We start from the raw sequence: 10211 nt of genomic DNA, 5'->3' as shown, positions 1-10211 counted from the left end.
AGGGTCACGAGTTCAAACCCCACACTGGGCATAGAGCCTATTAAAAAAAAAAAAGTAAATTGTATGGTGAGAAAAATCCTAAGTCTGGAGAATAAAGGCTAGTTATTAAGCTTAGCACTAAGTGTTGTAACACATAGTGCAGAAGTTTGTTTGGTGTAACACCATCGATGTTTATTTTTTCACTTTTGTAAAGTCCATTATCGGTATTCCTGATTAGCAAGTGGCCTTCTACAAGGTCATTCAGCTACCCAGACTCCTTCTATGTCATGGCTCTCTTATGACTATTCTCTAGGATCTTAGAGTCCTTTCAGTGCAGCTAGAGGAAGAAAAAGAAACCACGGAAGACATATCTAGTTCTTAACCACATGGGCAAGAAGTGATTCACATCACTTCCACTCATATTCCAAAGGAGGTAATTAGTTGTATGACTTTACCAAGATTAATAGGAGAAGCTGGAAAATGTATTCCCTGCCTATGCAGCTACTTCCTAGCAACAATTCTACGTAACAGAAGAGTATCACAGCTATTTGGTAGTAAAAGCTAATTATCTCTGAAATACCGTTTTTTGTTGTTGTTGTTTTTCAGTCACCACTATATCAGGAAAGAGAATGTTGAAGAGGCATGGTCCCTAGAAAGCTTATACTCTCACTGTCCATTAGAGATTGGCATGGAGGAACAATGGATGAGAGATTCTCCAATAGTTGAACATATGGCAGCCAGATGTGTTGATCAAAAAACTTTCTCCTCTCTAATGGAGGAAGCCCTTGGTGTTTCTGTCCAGCATGATATATGCTATGAATTAAAGACCACTATGTGTTTGCCTTTATTTTTCCAAATATGAGTTTTCGTTACAGTTGTTCTTTTCTTTTTCTGTCATTATGTATTAAGCATTTTGTAACTAATTTTTTTTGTAGTTAATTTTATCTTGTAGCTTTAGGTTACTAGACCTTGAGGAACTATATTGTTGTATAATAGAGAAACATACTTACTACCCTGTTGTTCTGGACTTGGGAGTTATCTTCAGGAACTACGAGAATTTGGATCCTCTCTCTTTGGAGAGGAAGTGAGCATATTTTTGGTGGTAAATAATATTATTGCATTAAATAGGCATAAACATTTTGAAGGTATATGTAGTGGAAGAATGTTTGAAAAGAATCAAGAGAAGAACAGGGGTGTGTGGTACGTCTGCTGTTCTCATTATCCAAGACATATCCACCCTTCCTCTGATAACAACACTCCTATTTTCCTAAAATCACCTTCTTGTGCTTCACGTGTAACTGATAGTCTCAACTTTTGGGATGGGCTTATCAATCAGTGCAGGCCAATCCCAGCATCTCTTTCTATGGCAACAGTGATTGGTTTAGGAATAGGCTCTTAACCTTTGCTAGTAGTGAGGATAATGTGACCATAGAGTTGCTGGTTGTTCATTTGTGGAACTGGAGAATGAAGCCAACAGCAGAGGAAAGAGCTAGTGTGTCAGGGAGAATCCAAATCTGGACAACATGATTTGAACCCTTTAGCCAAGCGACATCTAACAAAACTATCTTGAGCTATTCAGTTACGTGAGCCAACACATTCCTGTTCTACTTAAGCCAATTTGAGTTGGATTTTATGTCATCTACAACCATACATCCTTACTGAATCAATACTAACTTGTGTGAGGGTAGATCCATAAACAAGACACATAGGAAAAGTTGGGGCACCTGGGTAGCTCAGTGGGTTAAGCCTCTGCCTTCCACTCAGGTCATGATCTCAGGGTCCTGGGATCAAGCCCCACAGCGGGCTCTGCTGAATGGGGAGCCTGCTTCCTCCTCTCTCTCTGTCTGCCTCTCTGCCTACTTGTGATCTCTGTCTGTCAAATAAATAAATAAAATCTAAAAAAAAAAAAGTAAATGAACATGAATATACTTGAGAGACAGACCTAACTAGAACTAAAGGAGTAGACCGATAAATGGTTCAAAGGTTGAGAGGGAACTAGATTGGGGCAAGTGCTTGACAATCAGTCAAAAGAACTTAAATTTGATGGAATAGAAAATATAGCCATGAAACTTGGAAGCACAAAGAGATGTACTAAAGTGAAGATTTAGAATGATTCATCTGATGGGATAGATAGGAGCAGAGGAAGAAGTCAGAAAGACCATCTCTGTTTTCCTGCTCCTTGCATAGCATTCATGTTGGCCTCCTTCCTTCCCACTAATTCAAGTTCCCTAAATACACTCTGGCCTGAGAGCCTTTGTACTTGTTCTTTTCTCTGCCTGGAAAGTTCCTTCCCCCAGACATTTGCTTGGCTTTCTCTCTCATTTCACTCAGACTACAATTTGAACATGACTTCATCAAAGAGGCCTTTCCAGATCAATTTACCTAAGGTATTAAAAAAACCACACTACTCTTACCTGTATCTTTGTCCTTCTAGTTTGTTTTGTCCTCGTGGCATTCATCGCTACATGACATTGTACTGTACATCTATTTGTTGTACATGTATTGTCTTAACTATAATGAGATTCCAGGAGAGCAGGGACTTGTTTTATTTACTGATGTAATCCTGGTAAGTACATCAGAGGATGGCACATAGAAAGCCCCCAATAAAAGCTTGTTTGAAGATGAATGAATGAGTTAAGTGCAGTAAATAAGGAGAAAAAAAAAAAAATCAGAAGAGGGATGAGTTGGTCACTTAAATTCCTAGCACATTCCTATCATTTCGGCCAAACACTCTGCTTAAGGCTCTCACTTCTGCTCCATCTCCCCCAAAGGAAAGGCAATTTAGGGAAGTTCGCTACTGCTAAAGCAGATGCTTCCCTGGAGGATTCTGGTGAGAACGTTACTTTCTCCCGAGGTACCCCTGTTTACAAGAATTATCTCCGATCCCAGAGTTGGCAGGGCTCTTTCTCCATCTTAGCTCCAAGGAGAGCTCTGAGAGAAAAACGAGGTGGTGGTGGCTGAAAGACTCAAACGTTCCAAATTACGTCTCTTCCCGGAGATCAGCAACCAGGTGAATTTCAGAATGACGACAACTTGGAGGGGCAAGAGTCACGTGCCGGGTGGTTAGGGTACCAGGGTAATCTCCGTTGATCCTTCCTGACCACCCAGCTTTCTACGGCGGCCTGTACAGAAACAAGCACGCCAACACGTCAGGGCAGAGTAGTGCTTTCACCAAGTTTCCTTCCCAAGCCGCTGCTCCCCGACCTCTCTTCTCCCCCACCCCCCACCCCCCGCAACCTGCAGGCTCAGCCTCCGATTTCCGCCGATCCCGGCTGGAGGGAGCCGGGAATCCAATTACTTTTCCCAAAGGAGCGCAATCCACTCCTCAGGCCGCCAAGAGAGGAGCGGGGGGTCGAGCAGCCGCAGAGCAGCCCTTCCCCCACCGCCGGGGCCTCCGGGCCCCGGCAGCCCCGGGCGGGGCGAGGCGAGCCGTGGAGGGGCGCGCAGCCCCGCCGTGGGGACTATTTGTCCTTCCGCGCGTCGCGCTGCGGCCCCGGCGCCGACGTCGACCGACCTGAGTGGCAGGAGATTAGCCAAGGGCTTCCCCCGCCGCGCGCCCCCGGCCAATCGGCGCCGCGCGGGCGGTGCTCGAGGGCCGCGCACACGCACATTCCAGGATCGGCGCCTCACGCGAACGGCCTCCACCCCGCGCACGCTCCCCGTCCTCCCCCGCCCTGTCGGCCGCACGCGCGCCCCTCCTCGGGGCCTTCTCCAGGTCCAGGCCTGGACCGCGTCTCCTGGGCCCCAGATGCTGCTCTCTCTAAAGTGAAAGTGAAATGAGGAAAGAAGACCAAGTGGTCTGTAGGGGAAGGGTAATTAGCATCTGTGTCAAGGTTTACACTCCTGCTCCGCCGTCCAGGCTTGCCTAACAGATGTAGGGAAGCTACAGAGACTCCCTGAGGAGGAAGAAAGAGGACATCCCTCCTGGTTCCTTAGAGAGTGGGTGGAGAACTCTTGAGTGTGGTCTAGTAAGAGGATCTTAAACTGGTGGATTTTTCACTGGGTTTTCTGCTGTGGCCAGAGCCCTCGACACAACCTTTCTCCATCGGGAAGAAAGAAAAAAAAAAAAAAAAAAAGCAGCCCTTTCTCCTGCACACACTGTCAGACTTATGAGGCCACAACCGACATACTGCTTGGAGGAGAAAGTGCACTACTGTGTCTTGTTTTTCCTTTTGAATTCCGTCCTCCTGAGACCGTGGCTGACCCTTAGGCCCATGGCCGTCCTGAATGTGATTGACATGCGTGATTAGCAGGCTAGTGAGAGAGAACCAGGGAAATTGCTATCAAAACAATTACATACAGGGACGTCAGAACAATGGCTTGAGAGCCCCCAGGGACTTAGAGACCATCCTAGCTCTGCCACGGATGCCCTCTGGGACCGTGGCCAAGTCACATCATCTCTTTGTGTCTTCGTTTCCTCCTGGTAAGTTAAAACTATTCTTACTGCTGCCTGTCTCAAAGTATATTATAAAAAAAAAAAAAAAAAAAAAAACTTAGGTAACAGAGGTGGAAACATGGAAGTTTTCGTTTTGGGGGGAAGGTGTTGGTGGTGGTAGAAAGGCGTTTCTTGGGACACAAGATTCTGTAACAGGAAGCCATCTGACCTTCAGCCTACAAAGTGGTCATTTCAATTAAATTTAATACACATCTTTTGAGACCAACTCCGTAGCTGCAGAGTTCTGTGTTAGGTGCTAAGTGGTCTTCATAAGACTTATAATCTAGTAAAGCCATGCTAATTCCTGCATTCTCAGACCTTCTCCCTTGTCAGTGCCAGCTCCCATTCCTAAGTCTTGGCGGTTTTCATCCTCCACTTGTGTTCAAGGACCACAGAGCATTGCATGCTATAGGAACAGAATGATGCTGTGGTTGGGGCTCCTCATTTGAGTCTAAGATGTGGCTTGGGGTTCAGATATATCTGAATATGTCTGTGGAATGGACGGCCTCAAAAGCCCCTTTTGTGGAGTGGCTGAGGAACTTCCTGGGACAGACGTGTGCTTAGTGAAGAAGGAGCTGAACACAGTGAGCTCTAGGTAGGAAAGACTCAATATTGAAAAAAGGAGAGGTCCTTCTGCATCTAGTCTCCTGGCCTTCATCTGAGTCCAGTAGATGTGGGAAAGGGGAAAGAAGATGGAGAGAAGCTGTAGGTGAAAACTGAACTATCTGTTTCAAACTTTCAAGTCCCACATTTCGCATTCGGGTACATACTCTCCCCTTTACAAGAAAAGATGAAGCTATGGACAAAAATGCAAGCAACAGAAAACTTGACTAGTGGTGCCTTTTGAAAGAGAAGGAATTTATTATCTCATAAAATAAGAAGTTTGAAGGAAAGTTATTCCTATATTGATTAATTGAGTAACTCAATGTTGTTGTCGAGGACCAAAGGGGATTTCTTCTTTCTGCTCTGCCATTCTCAGATGTTACTCTCGGGCCATCTCCCTTCAAGGCTGCACCCTAGCTTCTGTGTTTTTGGCGTCAGATGCAGTAAGGGCATTGCCCAAAGAAGAGGAACATTGTCTCCCACCTGTTTCTGTCTTTCTCTGTCTGTCACTTTCTCACAATAAAAAAAGGATAACCCTAGTTCCTGGAGGCCCCTGGCAGAACTGAGTCCCATTGGGCAGGACCTAAACTAACTGCTTATAAAAAGGATGATGTCAAACATAATTTACATAATTTACCCCTCCTGCTGGGGAGAGAGAGAAATCACTTTCTGTGAGCACGTAGGAGGCTATCATCCTAACAACATCAAATTTTGCCATGGGAAAAAAAGAAGGAAAAGTGACTGTGGTTTAGGTCTGAGGAGTTGCTTCAACTTTCCTTTCCTCTACTTCAAAATGTTTCTGTGTCTACTCTCCTCCATCACTTCTAAGTTTTTCTATCTTACTTCATATTCCCTTTTTTTCCTCTCTCTCTCAATGGAGAGGTAACCCAGCTCCATTTCAGGATCTGGCCCTCCATTTCTCTACCTCCCTAGGACCTTGCTCTTGTCTTAGCCCTTCACAGTCGTCCCTAAGCCACATGCAGTTACCTGCAGGCATCCACCCAGCATTCCACTAGTGAGAGTTAGAGATATGAAGCTCCTTTTGTTGTGCCAGGAGGATCCAGATTGAAAGATGCAAGAACTTGTTCAGATCCTATTCAGTGGGGCTCGGGCCAAGGACAAGCTTCATTCATCTTCATCTATACGTAGGGCTTCTCTGCCTCAGCAATGTGGGAGTGCTACATGGTATCCTCAGTGACTTGGTTTTAGACTGCTTCCATTTTTACCTTCTCCCTCTCCACTAATAGAGTCTCCTGGAGTTTGGATCCCACTCTGTTTTTCTGAGTCACAACCTGGTGGAACATTGATATTGGCTTGGTTTGAACCTGAAACTTGTTCCATTTCTTCCCTATACTCATATTCTTTTTTTTTTCTTAACGAATTTTAAAATGTTGACTCTTTCAAGGACGGCAGTATGTGCTAAGGAGACATTGGCAAATAAGCTGGAATTCTCTGCCTTCAATGATTTTACATTCTGGTGGTGGAACTTTGTTTCTCCACAAGGTGTGGCATGAAATTCAAGGCTATCTCAGGAAACCTTCAAAGCAAAGTAGCCGAGTTGTTAACTCTCTGCAGCATAATCTATTTTTTAATTCTTCAAAAACAACTACCACTATTAGTGGAAATTATTTTGGTCTTTACACAGCTCATAACATCTTTTCACTGAGGCTATTGTTTCAGACAATTACACTTTCCAACAAGATAAACACCATGTAGGGCAATGCACTTGTGGTACAGTACATTTTATTAATAACATGTCTTGTCAGCTGAGCGGGCTAGGCTATGGATGGATGATTATAGCAAAAAATGGAACCTGTACCTGATATAAATTTATGTATCATCCGAATTGTTACTCTATCTCTGCTCGCAGTCAGGAACCTGCCAGATCTTATTCAACAGAATGGTTTGTAGATGCTTTGGCAGAAGATAAAAATATTTCCTATTAATCTGCCTGCCTTTGGCTATACCCACCTGAGGATATATAGTAAAATCAAATTTTAATTTTTTTAGCATTTTCATATTTCACCTAGGTTTGCCACTTTCATTTTTAGTAGAAAACAGGCTCTCCAAAGAATGCCTATACTATATTGAAATATAAAACTGCTTGTGTATTTTCAACTAATAGCACTTGTACTTCACATGGTTTCATGGGCACTCAGTGTCTAATTTATCTTGACAGAGTCTGAAGTAGAAGTAAACCAATTCAGACTGCAGGTCCTAAAATACAAGCCAGAGAGGGTGAATGTAGCAGAAGTGAAATGAGAGCATTTAAATGAAATATGAACTCTAGTCAATTTGAATGAATTCCCTTAACACCTCAGTCCAGAAAACCCCATAAGGGTTTTAATCTTCACTTGACTCATGATGAAGTGCATGACCCTAAACGAGTCAGTTAATTAATCTCAGTGTCTTGGTGTCCCCATTTTTACAACAGGGTTAATAAGGCAGGTAGTGCGCCTGTACTTGGAATTTGGGAGAAAATTATACTGTTTCTGAAATGTAGCTGATAATTATCAATCAATTATCAATGGGAATTTATTAAGCCCTGCATTTACCCAGCACTATAGAGAGAGAGACTAGCAAGCCTTAAACATAAATAAAATGATGAAGAAATTTGTGTTGCTTGAATGAATAAGAAAATGAATCAGTGAGCTACCTACTATGTGTCAGGTCCTCGGCTATGGAAGATCCAAGATGTATCCTTGCTTTTAAGAAACTTTCTAGTAAAATAAGTCATATATACAATGAAAGGTATTTAACACTTGAGGTATGAAATGCCCAGTAAATTTTATGGTCCATCATCCTCAAACTAGAACTCTCAGATTCTCAGCTTCACTATGGCTTCTTCCATAGAATTGACTGGCTTGAGAATGTGCATATAGTTTTTTTGTTTAAAGGTAATAGAGTATGTTTCATAAAAGACTTAAATATAGACATATGTTTCATTAGAATAATATTCTGCAAGGAAGTGGAATTGAAGTATAAATTCAAGGGGAAAATATATAAAACTATTAAAGATTAAGAACTATTTATAAAATTCTCAAAATTTTTATTGAGGTACAACACTCATACAGTAAAATGCACAAACCACCTCTTAAATTGTGATATAGGTGATTCCCCTTCCTACTATGATCTTTCTTAGTTAATCTCCTCCCCCCATCCCAGAGATAACCATTATTCTGACTTCTCATGCCATAGACTACTCTAGCCTGTTCTTGAAAGTTGTATAAAGTAAATTATACAGTATGCTGCCTTTTGTGCCAGGCTTCTTTTGTTCAACATTATGTCTGTATGACGCATCCATTGTTGCATACACCAGAGTCCATTCTTTTTAATTATTTCAAAATAGCTTTTCTCAAAGTGTGGTCTGAGAATCCTTGGGGGGGTGCCTGAGGATTTTCAGGGGGGGTCCATGAATCAAATTCTTTTCATAATAATTTAGGATTTTATTTATTTGTCTTTTTCAGTGCATTGATGTTTCAATATATGATGCAAAAGCAATGATGGTTAAAACTGCTGGCACTTTAGCATGAATTTTTTCCCTTGGGTCCATACTTTTTGTGTCCTCTCTGAAATATCTTTTGTCTACCTTCAGGACATGAATATTTTCTCTGATTTTTTTCCCAAAACTTTTATAATTTTAGATTTTACATTTAGGACTATGATCCAGTTCAAGTTAATTTATGCATATGGTGTGACTTTAGGATCAATAGTCCTTTTGTTTTCTTAATATGGATGTACAGTGTCCAATTGCTACAACAATACTTACTATAAAAACGACTCCTTCTTCATGGAATCACATTGGCACTTTTGTCAAGCTGACTGTATATTTATTCTATTTCTAGACTTTGTATTCAGTTTCATTGACCTATATATATATCTGTTAACAGTTTGAGGAGAATTGTTCTGTTAATATTGAATCTTCTGATCCATGAACATGGTATATTTCTCTATTTATTTAGGTATTCTTTAATTTCTTTCAACAGTCTTTTGTACTTTCTAATATAAATATCTTTTGTTATATTTATTCATAATTTTTAAAAATTTTTGTTTATTTACCTATTGTAAACAGAGTGGAGTTTTGAATTGCGTTTTACAATAGTTTGCTGTTAGTATATAGAGATATATGTTTAATGCTTGCTTTAAACAGGTTCTTATATATGAACCCTGTATTCTGAGACCTTTCTAAGTTTACTTATGGGCTCTAGTAATTGTTTTCTAGATTCATTAGGTTTTTACATTAATAATCAAGTAATTTGCATATAGGGACAATATTAGTTCTTCCTTTTTTATCATAGTGACATTTATTTCCTTTTCTTTTTCCTCTCAGTGACCAGGACTTCTAGTACAATGTTAAATACATGTAATAATAATGGCATGTTTGCTTTATTCCCATTGTAGGGGAAACCGTCTTTTATTGCTAATTACGCTGTAGTTTTATAAATCCCTTTATTCATTTGAGGAAGTTCCCTGCTATTTCTGGTTTGCTGAAAGTTTTTTTTATCAGGGATGAATGTTGGATTGTGTCAAATGCATTTTCTTTATCTATTGAAATTAGCATATTGTTTTTTTCTTTTAGTGAATTACATAGTTACAGTGAATTACATTGGTTGGTTTTAAATTCTTAAACTAATCTTTCATTTCTGGGATAAATTCTACTGAGTCCTGAAGTGTTAATCTTTTTATATATGGTCCATTTCATTTGCTAGTGTTCTGTTAAGGATTTTGTCTCTATCACCATGAAGGATATTGGTCTGTAATTTTTTTTTTAATATCATCTTTGTCAGGTTTTGATATTCAGCTTATGTTGGTGTTTTAGTTTCCTAGGGCTGCTATGACAAAATACCATGGACTGGGCTTAAACAACAGAATTTATTTTCTCATAGTTCTGGAGGCTTGAAGTTCAAGATCAAGTTGTTGACAGGTTTGGTTTCTCCTAAGACCCCTCTCCTTGGCTTATAGATGGCAGTCTTCTCACTGTGTCTTCACATGGCCTTTCTCTTTAAAACCACATGTCCCTGTTGTCTCTTCCTCCTCTTATAGGGATGCTAGTCAAATTAGATTATGACCCTACTCTAAGCATATTGTTTTAATTTACTCACCATAATAAAGATTTTACTTCCAAATGTGGTTATATTCTGAAATAGGAAGAGTTGGGACTTCAACATATGAGTTTTCAGGGAGGTGGGACACA

At 40.8% G+C, this 10211-nt stretch overlaps 1 long non-coding RNA gene across 1 annotated transcript; it reads right to left on the bottom strand.

Annotated features, from left to right (window-relative positions):
- Positions 1-2507: 2507 nt before the first annotated feature.
- LOC123388209 lies at positions 2508-3508 on the bottom strand. The gene is made up of 2 exons (XR_006602773.1): positions 3217-3508; positions 2508-3101 (listed from the first exon to the last, which is right to left on the bottom strand). It is a non-coding gene; the product is annotated as an uncharacterized LOC123388209 (long non-coding RNA).
- Positions 3509-10211: the final 6703 nt, after the last annotated feature.

This window comes from Mustela putorius, unplaced genomic scaffold (assembly GCF_011764305.1).
Source record: "Mustela putorius furo isolate JIRA1106 unplaced genomic scaffold, ASM1176430v1.1 tig00003896_pilon_pilon_pilon, whole genome shotgun sequence".
Taxonomy (NCBI): Eukaryota; Metazoa; Chordata; class Mammalia; order Carnivora; family Mustelidae; genus Mustela; species Mustela putorius.
The sequence above is the reverse complement of the archived record's forward strand: the minus strand, read 5'-3'. Positions and strand labels throughout refer to the sequence as shown.